The sequence below is a fragment of the Mustela erminea genome, chromosome 1 (genome assembly GCF_009829155.1).
Source record: "Mustela erminea isolate mMusErm1 chromosome 1, mMusErm1.Pri, whole genome shotgun sequence".
NCBI lineage: Eukaryota > Metazoa > Chordata > Mammalia > Carnivora > Mustelidae > Mustela > Mustela erminea.
The window spans coordinates 111,402,050-111,420,210 of record NC_045614.1 but is presented as its reverse complement, the minus strand read 5'-3'; the positions used below and the strand labels follow the sequence as shown (position 1 = coordinate 111,420,210).

Genomic DNA, 18,161 nt, shown 5'->3' with positions numbered 1-18,161 from the left:
TTATACACGCTCCTGGTCTTAAGATTTCTGTTCTGTATTTCTTACACTAATCAAACGATTGAAAATTTTAATAGGAAGATACCATATATACAGCCTACAAGCTCATTGAACATCTTAACTATTTCTCTTGGATACTCCAAGGCATAACTGAGCAAATGATAGAGCCTTCAAAAGAACACAAAATATAAAGTATTGCCTTGAGGCTGCCTACCTTACTACCACTAGTGCTGGCTGGAAGGGTCACAAACACTCTCAGGCTCCCTTGATATCTGAAATAAAAACCACAAGACCAGATGTAGCACAATGGCAGTGTAAATCAAGCATGTTCCCAGCAGTTGATAGCAAAATTATATACACACGTGTACACATACCTACAGCACATTTACCCAGAGGTGGTCACTATTCTTATTGAAAGCCTATTACTCTATTAGGCCTTCTTTCTCCCCCACAGAAGGACATTAAGATTCTTTCTTTCTTTTTTTCTTTTTTTGGTTTCACTAAAAAATCTGTAGGAGTTGCTCACTTGCTGGAAGTAAAGTCCAAATCTGGTGCTAGCTGAATGTTGAATACAGTTAAAAGAAGAATAGGTGAGAATCTACCTCTTCAGCTGAAGTTTATTTAGGTAATGAGATAAATCTGCTGTTGACAGACAAAAGAAGGGCAGAAAATTTTGTTTCTTCTCTATTTTAGGGAAGATTTCACAAAAGTCTGTCTGCCTTAGTAAGAAAACAGATGTTTACCCAATATAGCTTTTTACTATCTCAAGAACCATTTTTGTTCATAGCCAACATGTGTATTTCACTAATTTGGCTTCTATCTAGGGTGTAGAAACCTAGAATGAACATCACTCTTACCTAAACAACTAGGAAAACTATAGAAAACCTTTTCTTAAACCTGTTGGAGGTCTGAGGTTAGGGTAACCAACTGGACTTTCCCTCATTTTAGTCCTGTAAGTCCTGGGAAACTCCTCAGTACCACACAAATTGGGATGGTTGGACATCCTAACAAGGGTCACAGACCAAGCAAGTAACCTGAGCTCCAAGGAAAAGACTAGTCCTACCAGGAAGATAGGATGTGAGCACTGAAGAAGAGACATCAAGAACTAGGAATTCAAGACATCATCAAGAAGAGACATCAAGGTGCTAGGAATTCAGCTAGAATTGTTAACAAACTGCTAAAGGCCAGCAGGGGACAAGGATGCCCTGAAAGCCTCAGATAAAAAAGAAGCTTGCTTCCATTTATAGCCACTTCTCCATGTTCTCACTGGGTGCTGATGAGAAAAACGGGACAAGGCAGGAGGTCAGAGAGAGCCTCTCTTGGAGGAGGAGAAAAAGCACCCAATCGTGGAAAGTGCAAAAGTCCTGCCATCTTCTTCCTATGAACAATAGCTTCAAACCCCTGGGAAAGGGGCAGCAGACTTTGTTATCTCCAAGGCTCAGGTAAAGGGCCCTTGATACTGGGTAAGAAGAGGAGTAAGAGAGGACAAAGAAACTCTGTCCCTGGGTAAAGAGGGACAGGAAACAGTCTTGGGCCCAAGATCTTATGTTAATAAAATTCCAGGAATCAGGAGACTCTTATCTTCTCAAGACTCATCAAAGATGCAAGGTAGAATTCTGTCTGTCACAGGGAGACTGAAGGGCTGAGGAAGCCCCCACTTAGAAGGCCTAAACATATAAGGCCTGCTTAAGAGAGGCTGGACCAAGACGACTGATCCTCTGGCTCCCACTACCACCAACCTATCAAGGAGCAGGTTACAAGCAGAGGAGAAGGCAAAGGCATGGAGAGAGGCCCTTTTTGTGCAGGTTAAAAAGAAGGCTCGAAGCTGAGAGTAGAAAAGGAATACTGAAAAAAATCCCTCCAGCATTCTAGCCCACCACAAGTATAAGGTAACACCAAAGGAAACTGAAACCAGAGGTGTACTGAAGGTGAAAAAATCAAACCCAAACCCAGCTCAACTACTGACTGATTCAACACCCCGCATTACTGACTTAGCAGCAGAAGAAACATGCTTATTTGAGTCATACATTATTTTAATGTCTACTGTTTTATACAAGATGCCTAGAATTGGATAGAAAATTATGAGACACATAAAAAATAAAAGGAAAAGAAAAACCCATTGTCGAGAGAGAGAGAGATCAATCAACAGAATGAGGTTCAGAGAAAACCTAAGTGTTGGAATTATAAGAGGGATTTAAAATACCATTTATTAATATATTAATCATACATATTAAAGGTGGATAATAGGAATGATCAGGTAGAAAATTTCAGTAGAGATAAAAACTATGTCAAATGGAAATGCTAACAAAAAGCACAGTAACAGAGATGAAGAATACCTTGAAAAAGCCACTCAGTACACTTGATACAGTGTGCCCTTGGAAAGCGTGAACCTGAAGCTGTATAATAAAATTACTCAACTAAAATACAAAGAGAAAAAAGTGTGAAAAAAACCTCAAATAAGTATTCAAGTGTCGTAGGACAAGATCGAACAGTCTAATAAAAGCATATTTGGAATTCAAGAAATAGAGAGAGCAATAACAAGAAACATTTGAAGAGTGGCCAATCTTCCAAAAATGATAAAATATACCAAACCACAGGTAACAAAAGCTCAGATTCCTAAGCAGAATAAATACCAAAAATACAACCCCAACATATATTCAAACTTCTGAAAAGTCAAAGTTAAAGAGAAAATCTTGGAGGAAGCCACAGAGAAAAAGACACAGTACACAGAAACAGAGAATTACAGTTGACTTAGGAACTACGCAACTCAGAGTACATTGGAGTAATAACTGTAAAACACTAAAGGAAAAATACTGTTAATGCAGAATACTGTGCCCAGGGAAAATATCTTTCAGATATGATGGAAAAATAGACTTCAAAAGACAGACAAAAAGCAAAAAAAAACCCAAACAAAACCGAGAAAATTTATTATCAATAGATCTGTACAAAAATAAAGGTCAAAACAACTTCCTTCAACACAAAGAACATGATACTAAACAGAACTTGCTTCTATAGAAGGAAATGAAGATTTCCAGAAATAGTTAAAACGAAAGTAAAATACAAAAGATGTATTTTTTTTTTTTTTTTTAACTGCTCCAAAAGGTAGCCTAAAGCAGTGGTTCTCAACCAGGGGTAATTCTGCCTCTCAGGAGACATATGACAATGTTGCAACATCTTGATTGTTATAGTTGGGGTGGGGGCAGAGATAGGGATAGAGGGATAGAGATGCAGTGCTACCGGCATCTAGTGGGTGTAAAGGCCAGGCATGTGCTGGACACATCCTCATCCTAGAAAGGTGAACACTGTACAATAAATAACTATTCAGCCCAAAATGTCAACAGTACCAGACTATTGTAGCTTGATTGATAAAAAAAAAAAAGAGAGACAAAGACATAAAATACCAAAACGATGAAATGAAAAAGGGGCAATCACTACAGATCTTGGCCATTAAAAGAATATGACAATATTACAACCAACGGTATGCCCATAAATTCGAAACTTAGATGAAATACACAAACTCCTTTTAAGACACAAACGACTAAGACTCACTTAAATACATAACCTGAACAGTCCTGTGTCTAATAAAGACATTGAATTTGTAGTTTAAAAACTTCTAACAAGAAAGACTATAGGTCAGGATACCTTCATAACCTACGGTCAAGATCATGACAAGATCAGACTAGCTCTTCTTAGTGTACCTAGCTTTGATAAATGTCTTATTAGGTGCCAGGAGAAATGCTTGAGTTTCAGCCTACTGGAAACTGCAGCAAGTCCAGAATTCCAAGTTACCCCTCTCCAAGGCACAAGTCCTCACCTCCTACCCCTGCCCCACTTACATTCCCACATTAGGGCCACTTTCCAGGGAACTAGAGGCTCTAGAACAGTTAAGGTTAGGACTAGCTTCCAACACACACTGATGTAGAGCTGACCTCTTCACTTAACACATTAATTTTTTTTTTAAGATTTTATTTATTTATTAGATAGACAGAGATCACAAGCAGGCAGAGAGGCAGACCGGAGTGGGGGGGGGGGGGTGGCGACAGGAAGCAGGCTCCCGGCTGAGCAGAGAGCCCAACTCAGGGCTTGATCCCAGGACCCTGAGATCACGACCTGAGCTGAAGGCAGAGGCCCAACCCACTAAGCCACCCAGGTGCGTTACCTTTAAGAGACATTCAAAACACTGAAGATACTGGAGTCTACCCAGCATGTTGTATTTTCCGTAACTGAAGAAGGCTGCTTAAGTGAGAGCTTAAATATAGATAATTTTCTGCTCCTATCTATACTTCACACCAGTGCACCAGGCAATTTCTTCACTAAAGCTTATTACTTTCAAAGGTAGCGTGACTGACAAAAAAGAGTCAGGCCAAGGCTGCTGTAATCCCCTAATTTGTAACAATAATTGAGGGCTAAGGTTGGTGCAGTGACCTTCCCTTGCTTCCTTCTTCCTTCCCTTCTCTCCATTCTCTATAGTTTACGTCTACAAAACTAGACAAAGAAACCGTTCTGCCAAATTGGTTCTAGTGGCAAGAGTGAACAGAAGTTTGAGACTTTCCCGTATGAGTGACTATAATTTTGTAGTTCTAGACTATGCAGGAGTACTCTCTGGGAGAGAAGGGCAATGTGAGTTTTTGGGGGAAAAGCAGTTTTTCTGAACATTGTAAGTAGTTTTCAATACTCTGCAATCTTTAGAACAGGGCTCTCCAAAAGAAGCATAATGCGAACTACATATATAAAATTTCTAGTAGTCACATTAAAAAGTAAAAATGAACAAGTGAAATTAATTTTAATATATTTTATTCAACTCAATATATACAAAATATCATTTCAGTGTGTAATCAATTTAAAAGCAGAATATTTTACTTTAAAAAACAAGACATTAAAATCTTGTGATCTGGTGTACGTTTTACAGTACATCTTATTTTATTTTTCTTATTTTTATAAAGACTCTTGTTAACATCGATATTTTTAAGTTTTTATTTAAATTTCAGTTAATATATGGTGTAATATTAGTTTTGGTATATAATATAGTGACTTAACACTTCCATACATTACCTGGTGCTTGTCACAAGTGTCCTCCTTAATCCCATCACCTATTTAACCAATCCTCTGCATCTCCCCTCTGGTAACCAGCGGTTTGTTCTCTATAGTTAAGAGTCTGTTTCTTGGTTTGCCTCTTCCCCGCCCCCCTTTGCTCATTTTTCTTAAATTCCACATGTGAGTGAAATCATACGATATTCATCTTTCTCTGACTTACTTCACTTAGCCTAATACTCTCTAACTCCATCCATGTCAATGCAAATGGTGAAGATTTCATACTTTTTTTGGCATATATATATGTGTGTGTGTGTGTGTATACACACACATACCCCACATATATACATTATGTGGTATACAATATATATTTTGTGTGTGTGTGTGTGTGTGTGTATCTCACATCTTCCTTATACCTTCATCAGTTGATAGACACCTGGGCTGTTCACATAATTTGGCTATTGTAGATAATGCTGCTATAAGGACTGAGGTGCATGTATCCCTTTGAATTAGGATTTTTATACTCTTTGGGTAGATACCTAGTAGTGCAATTGCTGGGTCACAGGGTAATTCTACTTTTAACTTTTTAGGCACCTCCATACTGTTTTCTAGAGTGACTGCATCAGTTTGCATTCCCACCAACAATGCAAAAGGTTCACCTTTCTGCATATCCTCACCAACACCTGTTTCTTGTGTTGTTGATTTTAGCCATTCTGACAGGTGCAATGTGGTATCTTACTGTAGTGCTGATCTGCATTTTCCTGACGATGAGTGAAGCACATCTTATTTTAGACTTGCCTCATTTTAAGTGCACAGTAGCCACTTGTATTTTGTGGTTACAGTATTGGACAGCATAGCTATACAGCCTCTCAGTTTCCTTCTTGATCTGTCCTCCCTCCCCTCCCCCCACCACACCTGCACCAGCCCTTCCAGGGCATCTGTAAAATTAGCCCAGAGCACTGATTAATACAGCTGATTGCTCACCTGCCTCTATCCTTGGGCAAGGAACCAAATGCCTTCAGAAGCTTGGCATTTTCACATTCTGCATATTTCTTCAAAGGCCCTGAAATATAATGAGGGGTGGGGTGAACACTGGATCAGAAAGGTCTCATGATTCCAACAACTCTTTAGTTAATAGAATCATCGCTCCTCTGTCTCTTGATGTCTTAGTAGCTGAGTGGTCCAGAGAATCCCTTTTAACGCTATTTTTATATCTTTGAATTTTATCAAAGACAGCCTTCAGGAAAAGATGAGAGTTGGGGCCAGTACCAGGTTCATAATTTGCTGGGCCCAGTGGAAAAAGAGAGAATAGGGAGCCTTTGGTTCAAAAATTAAGAACTTCGAACGGTGACCGCAAAGCATTAAAACAAGTGCAAGGCCCTCCTTCTGAGCACGGAGACTTGTGTGACTGCACAGGTTGGACCTCTGTGAAGCTGGTGCCAGTTGAGGCTTCTGTCCTTGGAGGAAGCAAGGAAATGGTGACATTACCTAGACTATCCCTGAGGACCTGACCCTTAATGGAGACTCCAGAGTTATGTGTACTAGAATTCACTGCGGAAGAGGTTTTAGGCCAGTGAGAGGCCTTCGGAAAAGATGTAGTGAGGGGATCAAGGAAGTGGGTAAGACTTGGCTTTGCTGGTTAAATCACTGCGTATCCTGGGTATTCCTAAGGTCAAGCTTCTGTGACCCCAAGTGGGGTAACAACAGATTGCCACCTGCAACGTGACTCCACGCCTGGGCAGGAGTCCCTTCGAGGCTGCTTCGGAGTCAATTTGCCCCTTTTCAAGCCACAAACGGGCGCTGCCGGGGAGGGAATTCGGGAGCTCCCTCGGTGGGAGTCGGTGGGAGCCGCGGCCGGCTTCCGGCCCCTGACCCTGCGAGGGCGGACCGGGTCAAGGCCAGCGGAGGGGACTCGGCGTACCCGCGCCCAGCAGCGCCCCCTCCCGCGCCCGCACTTCCGCCTCTCCCCCACGGGGGCAACGCACACCTCCAGCTGTAGGGGGCTGGGGCGGGCAACGGCCGGTCGGGCCCGGGCCCCGAGGCCCGCCCGGGCCGGTGCAACCAACTCGAACCAGAGTCACTGTTGCTGAAGCCCGCGGCGGCGTCGCAAAGGACGACAGGGGGCTCGCCCCTGCACCTGGTCTGGCCTAGCCGCGGCCACACTATCTCAAGGGCCCTCGGTGCCCGGAGCTTCAAAGACCCCTTTCTCGCCACTGACGTCCGAGAGAGGAAACGGGTCAGGGCGTCTGCCAACAGCCGCTCAACGGAAACGCCGGCCGGGAAGCGTGCGCAGCCGGCGGGTGGTTCCCCGGGCGACAGGCCCCGCCCCGGGCGACAGGCCCCGCCTCCTGACGACAAGCCCCGCCTCCGGCCGCGTACGCTGCCAAGCTCCTCGCGGAGTCAAGGTTGGACTGTGGGTTTGGTCGGATTCTGGGATGGCTTGTACCTGCGCCGGCTTTCGTGTCCCTACTCTTCCTAGTAGTCTGGCTGGTGGCGTTACGCTAGTGACGGTTGGCACGCAGGGTGGCGTCATGCTGGATGTTGGATAACGAGAAAAAGATTCGCTCTCCTTGGCGGGTGCCGGCTGGAGACGACTAGCTTAGACTCCAGTGGGCCAACGAGCGAGGAACGGCCATGGTCTCCAGGGGGCGCCCTCTCCACGAGGCTCTACACTAGGCTCTGCGCAGCTGCTCCGTTTCTTCCTCGCTATCAATTTACTTACAACCCGGAGTCAAGATGTCAATTTAATATCACAGATTTCTTACGCAACTGAACTTTTAAATGACTCACTTTATTTGAAAACAGTATTGATAAATTAATAAGATCCCTATTAATGCAACATCTACGTTTAGTTCTAAATTGAAAGGAAGTTCAAATCTGTTACTTAGCAGTTCACCCTTGAAGTAGCTGCAACTGAAATCTGTTTCAAAACAAATATGTAGCTGGAGATACTACTATAAAAGTGTACCTTCTTTCCCAGTAAGTGGATATAAAAGTTTGAATTATATCTGAAACGTTTCCTATTCACACTGATTAAATCATGACACAGGAAAAAGGTTATCTTACCTACCTACCTGTTTTACTTAATCAGAAATGGATTAATCTCAGAGATCTTTAAATAGAACCATCATACTCAGTGTCAGTGTGTTTTCAAATCTATCTTTAAGCCTATGTTATTTAACTCATGCAAAGATGTAAATTTTGAAAGATGTCCATAAATGGGGTTAACATAGTACAATTTTGTTGATAAAGATCACTTTAATTTCTTTCATGTTAGGGAGATTGATTTTATTTTCTTCCATATATCCATTGTCAGTAATTATTAACTCTGTTATATCCATTGTTAGTTGTCAGTTTAAGAACTTTAACTTTGAAATGCATTTGAAATATATATCAGTTACAAAGTATTTACTTTTTTCTTTTACTTCTTTGATGGAAATATGCATTCCCCAGTCATTTCAAATAGCAAACATATTCAAATAGTGACTTTTTTTTTTACTTAAAAAAATTTTTAAATTATTTAATTTAAAGAGAGAGAGAGAGTGTGTGAGCCAGGGGAGGAGCAGAGGGAGAGCGAATCCCAAGCAGACTCCCTGCTGAGCACTGAGCCCTTTGTGGCACTGGACCCCAGAACTCTGAGATCATGACCTGAGCTGAAATCAAGACTCAGGGCTTAGTTGACTGAGCCACCCAGGTGCCTCTCAAATAGTGAATATTTTAAAAACATTTTTCTTTATAGAACTATCTGATTTTTGTGTTTAAACTATAATATCCAAACTCTTATTTTTCATTAATGTGAGATTTTAAAATATTATTTAAGGAAATTCATATTACTGGATTCTATAAGGCTCATTGGTTGTGATTTTTTTAGTCTTGGTGACTTGAAGAATAATGCAAACAATTGGTGCTACACATTACTACCCAACTGCCCCTGACATTCAAGTAATGACATTGGAATATGATTTTTAAAAAATGTTTTTCTTGAATTAATGTGTGTGTCAAACATGAACAACTCTGCCATATCTGTTGTTGGTAATTATTGAGGGTAATTTCATCAGATTTTTAAAAATTAAATTTTGGATTTTGTGATAATTGTACATTCATGAGTAGTTATAAGAAATAATGCAGATATCTGTGCCATTTACCCAGTTTTCTCCAAAGGTCACATTTTATAAAACTATACTATAATATAACTAGGATAATGAGATTGATATAGCCAAGATACAGAACATTCCATGACCAGAAGAATCCCCCCACATTGCCCTTAATAGTATACTCACTTTCCACCTGTCCCTATCCCATCCTTGTAATCCCTGATAACTATTAAACTGTTCTCTATTTCTATAATCTTGAAATTCTCACTTCAGGATTGGCATATAAATGGAAGCACTCAGTATGTAACCTTTTGAGATTGGCATTTTTTACTCATCATACTTCTCTGGAGATTCAGCCTAATTGTTTCCTACATCAGTAGTTGGTGCCTTTGTGTTGCAGAATATTATTTCATGGTGGATATCCCACAGTTAAACTATACCACAGTATACCACAGTTACACCATTCACCTATTGAAGGACATCTGGGCAGATTCCGGTATTGGGCTTTTATGAATAAAATTGCTGTAAATTTTTTTGTGTATAGGTTTCTGTGTGACTGGGCATCTTCATTTCACTGGAATAAATGCCCAGAAATGCAATTTGCTGGGTTGAATGGCAGTTGTGTGTTCAGTTTTTCAGAAACTGTCAAACTGATCTCTAGGGGCTGCACCATTGTGTATGCTCACCAGCAAGTTATGAATGAACCAATTACTCCAAGTTCTCTCCAGCATTTGGTATTGTCACTATTTTTTATTTTAGTTTTCTCATAGGTATTTAGTGATATTGTGTTTTTAAGTTGCTAATATTTCCCAGTTGCGTAATGACATTGGACATCTTTTCATGTGCTCATTTGTAATCCATGTATGCTCCTCAGTGAATTGTCTCTTCATAGGACTCTGGGGTAGTGCGTGTGTGTTTGTGTGTGTGTGTGTTTACTGCTTGGACACCCTCCCCCCGCCAGCTTTACTATTGTAGAATTGACAAATAAAGTTGTAAGATAAAGTGTACAATGTGATGATTTAATATATGTATACATTGTGAAAGTTTCCCCACTTGCAATAAAGGCATCTGTTACATAGTTACCTTTTGTGTGTGTGTGAACATTTCAGTGCCAGTCTTAGCAAATGCCAGTGATACAACACACTAGAGACACATGTTACACTTTAGATTCTCAGACCTTATACATCTCATAACTAAAAGTTTGTGTCTTTTTACCAAACTCTCCCTATTTTAATTCTGTTGAGATTTGTTTATATATCCTAAATACTAGTTCTTTGTCAAGTACATGTTTTATAAATATTTTCTCCCATTCTGTAGCCTGTCTTTTCATCTTCTTAATAGTCTTTCAGAGAGCAAAAGTTTTTAACTTCATTAATGTTCAATACCAATTTTTTCTTTTATGAGTGGTGTTTTAAGTCTTAAGCTCTTTGCTCAGCCTAGATCTTGGAGATTTCCTACCTTTTATTTTTCTAAAAGTTTTATGGTTTCCTTTACATTTTCGACCTGTTTGAGCTAATTTTTGCTTAAGGTGTGAGACTTAGGATTCATTTTTGTTTTGTTTATGGCTGTGCAATTGCTCCAGCAGCAGCTAAACTTCTATCTTCTTTTTTTAAAAAGCTTTGTTTAAGAGGAAAAATTATAAACTTGATGAAACTACAAAATTAGTTGAGGATTTAGAAATTAAATTCTACTAAGAGAGTAGTATGTTAGCTATGAAAAAAGTAATACAGTACCCTTTGCATTAAGAATAACAACAAGAGAGGGGCACCTGGGTGGCTCAGTGGGTTAAAGCCTCTGCCTTTGGCTCAGGTCAGGATCTCAGGGTCCTGGGATAGAGCCCCGCATCGGGTCCTGCACTGGGCTCTCTGCTCAGCAGGGAACCTGCTTCTACCTCTCTCTGTGCCTGCCTCTCTGCCTACTTGTGATGTCTGTCAAATAAATAAATAAAATCTTAAAAAAAAAAAAAAGAATGACAGGAGGAGAAGAAATAATCCAAAAGGGGAATGTTCTTTATAGCATTAAAAAAAAAAAAAAAGATTTATTTATTTAAGAGAAAAAGAGAGAGAGCAGGGGAGGGGCAGAGGGAGAGGGAAAGAGAGAATCCCAAGCAGACTCTGCACTGAGCAAGGAGGCCACTGCCAGGCTTGATCTCACAACTCTGAGATCATGACCTGAGCTGAAATCAAGAGTTGGATGCTTAACTGACTGAGCCACCCAGTCACCCCTTTATTCATGCATTTTTAATCTATTTCTCCATATAACTCATGCAATTTTTATTTGTGGATATTGATGTGATGTTACGGTGCACAGATATTTGTAATTATTATTTTTTCATTGTTATTTGTATGCCTTGTCATTATAAAGCACTCTTCGAGACATCTCCTTTGATACTGTTTTCCTTAAATTCGTCTTATATGATATGTTAGTGATCTCTCTCCCTGTTGGTTTTTTTGTTTTGTTTTGTCTTTGCCTAGTATACATTTCCCACCATTTCACTTTCAGTTTCAAACCCCTTTGTTTTTAAGATCTCCTGTATACAGGTGTTAAGCTGATTCTGCTTTGTAATGCCATATGAAAGTCTTCTTAGTTGACTGAAATCTATCGCTATCAGCCACAGTGTGCTGGAGCCTCTCACACCAGCTCATGAGTTTCTAACTCCACATTAAGTGGTAGCAGCTCTGTAGCTTGAAACTGGCTGTGGGAGGGTTAGATAGAGGCTAGATAAGAGTAGTGGAAGGAATGTTCTGAAGCAGAGTCTTAAGTCCTTCAACGAGAATGAAAGGTGCTTGTGCTGGAGGCGAGGACAGTGGGGAATAGCTTACACAATAGAAGTCCAGGTGCACAACATCCAGACCTTGGGGCTCCAAGACGCTGGCACTGACAGGTCAAGAGTCACAGGTGCAAAGCACGTCCTCTTTCACTCTTGCCCCAGGGTCACCCCTAGACTCATTATAAGGTCTTTGCGTTGTGGTTACAGCCCCATCCCCATGGAGAAAAGCTGCCATGAAAATGGTTCAGGTACAAAGCTTATAGGGTCAAAAACTCCCCTCCCAACCAGTGGGAAGAATCCCCCAAATGATTGGAAGCAACTTCCATTAGAGACTTCCCCACTGTATGTCCCAGCTCCCCTTAGCCAGAGCTCCTCTTAGCCCAATTCACTCAGAGTTCCTAGACTGGGACTAGGGCCAGTCCCATCTCTGGCTTTCCAGCCTTGAGAGTATACTTTCTCTTTAATAAGCTGCTTTGTGATTGCTACTTTCCTTCTGGCTGTCTTTATTACAGTGTGGATCCCCATGAAAATTTTCTTCTAGGGAATCCAAGGACCCAGACCTCCATTCACACAATGTAGACTTTCCCATCTGTGATAGTAGGAGTATGCATGCACATTGTGGAAATCAAAAAAGCTACAAGTTAAGGTGTTTTGATTTGTTTTCCCAAGGACAGTTGTTCAGTATCAGTTAGCACATCACTGGCTATCAGTGATATGTGCAGCTTAATTCTGTCATACTATTTTGTCTTACGTTTTCATCTTTTAATACCTACTATGCAATATGTTTTGTACTTATTTTTTGAGTGTGCAAGTGTGGTCCAATACTTTGGAAAGTATTTATCATTGATCTAAAAATTACAGTTATAAACATAACTTAGGATCAAACTATCTGTTTAGACAATCTATTAAGTCCCCACTGTGAGCACTCACAAATTAGTACATTTCCATTTTCTTTCCCCTCACTCCTCTGTTCAATTTTAATTGCTATCTTTCTTAGCATTTACCTTTGTATTGCTAAATAAATTTCCATTGTTTTTACTTGATTTCTCAGCTTCTAACGATATCAAGAGATATGATCCCTTTTGACCTCTTACTATAAAGGATGAGTGAAGTCAATGTTCATTAGTATCTACTTATTCTCCAAATTCTTGTCTCAAATCTGTTAAGATAAGTCCTTCCCATACGGGAAGAATTACTGAAACCGCTATAGAAACATACAGATGAATGGAAATTAACATGGACGCACTCCTACTTCATCAAGGCTTGACTTTGAACACATTTTTCTCTTCCTCATTCTTGAAGCTTCTCCTTCCCCTTCACCTGTTTTTCTGTAGAATCCTCTGTTCCAGGAACTTGGCATTGATATCGACATCCCGCTGACTTCAATACATACTTAGGAGACTTAGATGGTGGGTGTGGGTGCTGGTCCTAAGACCCTCTTTGAAGACACAGCGGACTCAGCTGGCAGCGCTACCAGATTCCTACTGAAACCACTCAGATCCTGCATTTTCCTGGAAAACCCCTCAGCCTTTTACCCCAGGTGGGCTTGCGGCCCTGGAGGCATTAGGCTGCTGCAGCCTCCTTTGCCTGGTGAAGTAACACGCTATCTTCCTTTTTTATACCCGAGCTTTGTCTTCACATTACGAATTTCAGCTCAGAAGCGCAGAGGTCGGTTTTCGACATGACTGCATTTTCTTCCTGCATTGTTGCCATAATCCCCCCATTTGCTCTAATCTTTATCCCACAGCAAAGTAACTTCAATCTCAGTGGTAAGCCTGTTGTTTTTTTGTTTATCTCTTGGCTGAGAGAACTTTATCTTCCAGTGTTTTGTACAAGAAGGGCTCATCAGATATTCAAAATGTTCATTTCTTGCCTTTATGCTTGAGCGGCATTTTGAGTGAGTAAAATATTCCTTGGTTACAGCTTACCTTCTTGAGGATATTATAAACATTGCTCCACTATTTGTTGGTATGAGAATTTGCCTTGGGGAAATCTGAGGTCAGCCTTATTTTTTTTCCCCCTTGTAAATAAATTAGCATTTTTGCATAGCTCCCCAAAGATTCTTTGTCTTTGAAGTTTAGTAGCTTTGTGACAGTATGTGTCTCTATTCCTTTGTCCTGGATCATGGTGTGTCCTTTCAATTTTGCAAATCAAATCTTCTTTTATAGGATTTTAAAAAATTAAGTAATTTTCAAGTTGTTCAAAGCAACTATTTTTTTTTCCTGATAAATGTTTTCCAGAATCTGTTTTTCTTTTCCTCATTTGTTTTTATAGGCTCTTTGCACAGATCTTTTGCAGTTCCTATGGGTAACCTCATTTTTGAGTCAGTGGTGAGTTTTTCCTAAGCAGATATTTGCAGGAAACTTACATGGAGCTGGGGCCACACCTGTGTTTTAAGGGAGCAGAAATTTGCTTTTGAATCTGAGCTTTAGGTGTGAGGTGTGCATGTGTGTGTGTGTGTGTGTGTGTGTGTAGGTGTGAGTTTTGACAGGCTTTCATTCTCCCCAGTAATGGAAAATGGCTGCTATAGGCTTGTCACTTTACAAGTCTCTCTTCTCCCCCAACCACAAGGGTAGACTCTTATGTAAAATGACCTTTTGCCTGTGTAATTCAACCTTGCCTCCTCTACCTTTCACATCGAAACTGGGGCCAGGGAAGCTGCCATTGTGTGCACACTGTATTCCCGTTACAGACAAAAGATTTTGGTTTTGCAGAGTGTGCTCTTATCCTTTGAAAACAAACTTGATTATCTCTTTCTCAGCTCTGTAGCCCCCTTTCCACTTTCTGCTGTACTCTTCATGCATTTCCAGTGCTTTTCCTAATCCTTCCTGCTTTTTCCAGTTTTGTGACTAGTGGTTTCAGCAATCTCTCTGTTTCTTTGAAGGAAGAGTTTGATTTTTGCTTCTCGTTCTGCTGCTGCTTTAGGATGATTTCCAAGAAAAGGAAGACATGATAACCCCAAGCTCCATCGTCAAGCTGGAGGTCTTTTAACTAAAGTCTTACTTTGCTAGAGTTTTGTCAATTGCAGTTTCCAGCTTCCAGCCCTGAGAACTTGCTGGAGACTTGTTTTGATGCATACAGAGATAGCAGAATGTGGGAGAAATGTGGAGGGTCCATAATTAACTTAACTGGATTTTGCCTTTTGAATATCTAATATGGTGACTCTTCTTTGACCTTTGTCCTAACAATGAGCCTTCTAACTTAATCAATCTCAGTGCTAAGCCTGTTGTTTTTTCACTTATCTCTTGGCTGATAAATAGTCCTAGATTAATAGATAAATAGTCCTAGCCGTAGGCTAAAGAGATAAAGGATGATTTTTCCCCAGGTCTCCTCTTCCCTGCATGATACATATTCTCTCAAACTTTGTTGTCTCCCTAGTTCCCATCTCCTTTGTGAGTCACCCCCCAATCCTGTGTCCTTGGAAAGGAAATTGATATACCCCAAATCCTCTTCCAGTAATGGACTTCAACATTTCCTACCTCCTGAAAATACCTGAAATGAAACCATACAAAGACCCTTTAGATTCCCACAGATGAAGCAAAGCCCCACAATCTGCTTGTCCCAAAGAGATTTCTCCTCTTCAGATTCCTTCCCCAGCTGCTTCTAAGGGCAACAGATTTCTCTGTGTCATCAAACTAAGAATTCTCTTCCTCTTTCTTCTGTGTCAGATCCTTTGCTTACTATGTGCTCAGGCCTTCCTCTTTGATACATTCTTGTTTATTCTTGATTTATGCTCTTATTTGGGTGTAACAAACACCTCCACCTGCAGCTTGCTAAGAATGAGGGCAGAAGAGGAAAACGGTATTTTGAGGCATTCTATGTCTGAAAATATCTCTAATTCTTCCCTCGTTTTAATTAGAATATTGGCTTAGTAGAGACGAATAGGTTGGAAATAATTTTATCTCAGAATGTTGAAGGCCTTACTCCATCTGCTAGCTTCTGGAGCTATTGTGGAGAAATTTGATGCCTATCTGGTTCTTGAACTTGTTGTGTATGTAACCTCCCTTTCCCCATCTCTGGGAAATTTTATTATCTTTTCTTTATTACAGCTGTTCTGAAATTTCACAATAATGTCTTGTTGTGGTTCCTTTTATAGTTAATGAACCACAATTTGATGGGTCACCTAAATTAAGAAATTCATGTTTTTCAGTTCTGGGAAATTATTTCTTTTTATAACTTTCTCTTTCGGGAACTTTTGTTAATCGGATATTGACTCTCTTGGATTAAATTTATTTTACTGTGGGAAGAACACTTAACATTAAAACACTTGAGCTCATTCATCTTGCTTAACTGAAATTTTATGCCTTCCGATGGGGAACTCCCCATTTCCCCCTCTGCAGCTCCTGGCAACCACCATTTCACTCTTCGATTCTATGAATTCGACTATTTTAGATACTTCGGATAAGTGGAATCATGTAATATTTATTTTTCCGTAACTGGCTTATTTCACTTAGCGTAATGTTCCCAAGGTTCACCCATATTGTCACATATTGTAGATTTCCCATCTTCTTTTTAGACTGAGTTGCATTTCATTGTGTGTATACACCACGTTCCTTTATTCGTTCATCCACCAGTGGACTTCAAGGTCTTTTCCATTTCTTGGCTGTTGGGAATAGTGTGGCACTGAACGTAGGAGAACGAATATGTCTTTGAGGTCCTGATTTCAATTCTTTTGCATAAAGACTCAGACGTGGGACGGGTGGGCCATATGGGAGTTAAGGGGTTACTCTTCAAAATAAATGAGGAACTACTACAGTTCAGTTAGCAAAACGCCCTTAATACTCTGATTAAAAATAGCCCGAGGGTTTGAATTGATATTTTGCCAAAGAAAACATAAGATGGCCAACAAATATATATTTTTTTAAAAGTTTAACATCATTAATCATCAGGGAAGTGCAAATTAAAAATGCAGCGTGATACTGAGGCCCCTGAGTGGCTCAGTCAGTTAAGTGTCTGCCTTCTGCTCAGGTCATGATCTCAGGGTCCTGGGATCTAGCCCCGCACTGGACTCCACATTTAGCAGGGAGTCTACTTCTCCCTCTCCCCCTGCCCCTCCAAACTCTCTCTCTCTGTCTCTCAAGTAAATAAATAAGTGAAATCTTTTAAAAAATGCAATGTGGTACTATCTTAAGTCTTTCAGGATAGCTGTTATAAAAAACCAGAAAACAAAGACAAGTATTGGTGAGAAATTAGAGACCTTGCAGACTGTTGGTGAAAATACCAAATAGCTATTGCTGGTATGAAAAGCAGTACAGAGGTTCCTCAAGAAATTGAATCTTTTGGATTGATCCTCTGATTCCTTTATCTTTTCTATGTTCTCTTTGCTTTTTTGTTGTTACTGTTCTGATTTCTTAGAAATCTCAACTTCACCATTCAGTTCTTTTCTTTCAATCTTCATTTCTCTTAATGACGCTTAAAAATTTCTGAGAACTCTTTTTTGAAAGGATTCACCCAAGGCAGAGCAAAGGAGGTAGAAGTTTCTTGAATACACTGCAAGGCATCAGCCAGCAGGACAGCAAAGGAGAGACCCTCTGCCAGGAGGCAGTGGAGGGGGGCTATAGTTAAGTGGGAGTGAGGTGGTATGAGAACATAGGACATTTCCTTTTTTGGTACCTGTGCCCAGTTGTAAGTAGCATAACTGGTCAGTCGAGGTCTATGGCTATTTTGTGGTGGGTAGCTTACCGGGCCTGTGTACATTCAGCTCAGTGGTCGCTGTGGGCTCTTTGACCCTATATAGGTTTCCATGATTCAAGCCTGTTGCTTAAAGGCAGCCTCTACAATAATTACAGTTTTGAGGCCATTTTTTTTTTTTTTTTCTGCCTCCTGCCCTATCTCTCTTTCCTTAGAGTTCCTTTTCTTTCTTCCTTTGGTCTGCTTTTGTGTCTTTGGCATTATATTCTTTTTTAAAATTGAAGTACCATTGACACCCAGTATTACATTATCATTATATTCTCTCTTGAAATACCTTGTGATCTCTGGCTGTCTCTTCACATTTAAAAGAGCGCTACCATGCTGATCGGAAATGCCTTGGTGGGGCTCCTAGGATGATGGGCTTCACTGCAGGGCGGAAGGGCCGCAGAAGACCCAGCCGTTTTTTAAGGTTGGGGGATGGTTACCCCATCATGTCAGTGTCCGTAGGCTACTCCGTTTACCTACAGACAAATTCTCCCATCTCCTGCTTGGGTGGGGAGGAAATGAGAATCTTGATTTCCAATGTTTTGGAAGCCAAGAGGCTGAAGCCGCTTTAATAAGTAGGCTCTTCTGTCATC

General features: G+C 40.5%; 2 long non-coding RNA genes across 7 annotated transcripts in view; one reads left to right on the top strand and one right to left on the bottom strand.

Moving 5' to 3' along the window:
• LOC116587496 overlaps positions 1–7,600 on the bottom strand; it is a 40,533-nt gene extending 32,933 nt beyond the window's left edge. For 4 of the 6 annotated variants that reach the window (XR_004284478.1, XR_004284474.1, XR_004284469.1 and 1 more), the window contains exons 1-3: positions 7,016–7,340; positions 6,013–6,091; positions 212–269 (exon numbers count right to left, since the gene is read on the bottom strand). This is a non-coding gene — a long non-coding RNA (uncharacterized LOC116587496). Of the gene's footprint in view, positions 1–211; positions 270–6,012; positions 6,092–6,743; positions 6,987–7,015; positions 7,341–7,474 lie in introns of those variants that run through there. The other 2 variants (XR_004284471.1, XR_004284472.1) reach the window with 2 other exon arrangements.
• LOC116587505 overlaps positions 1–18,161 on the top strand; it is a 46,175-nt gene that overhangs the window by 15,862 nt on the left and 12,152 nt on the right. The gene's annotated exons all lie outside the window — the stretch shown is intronic.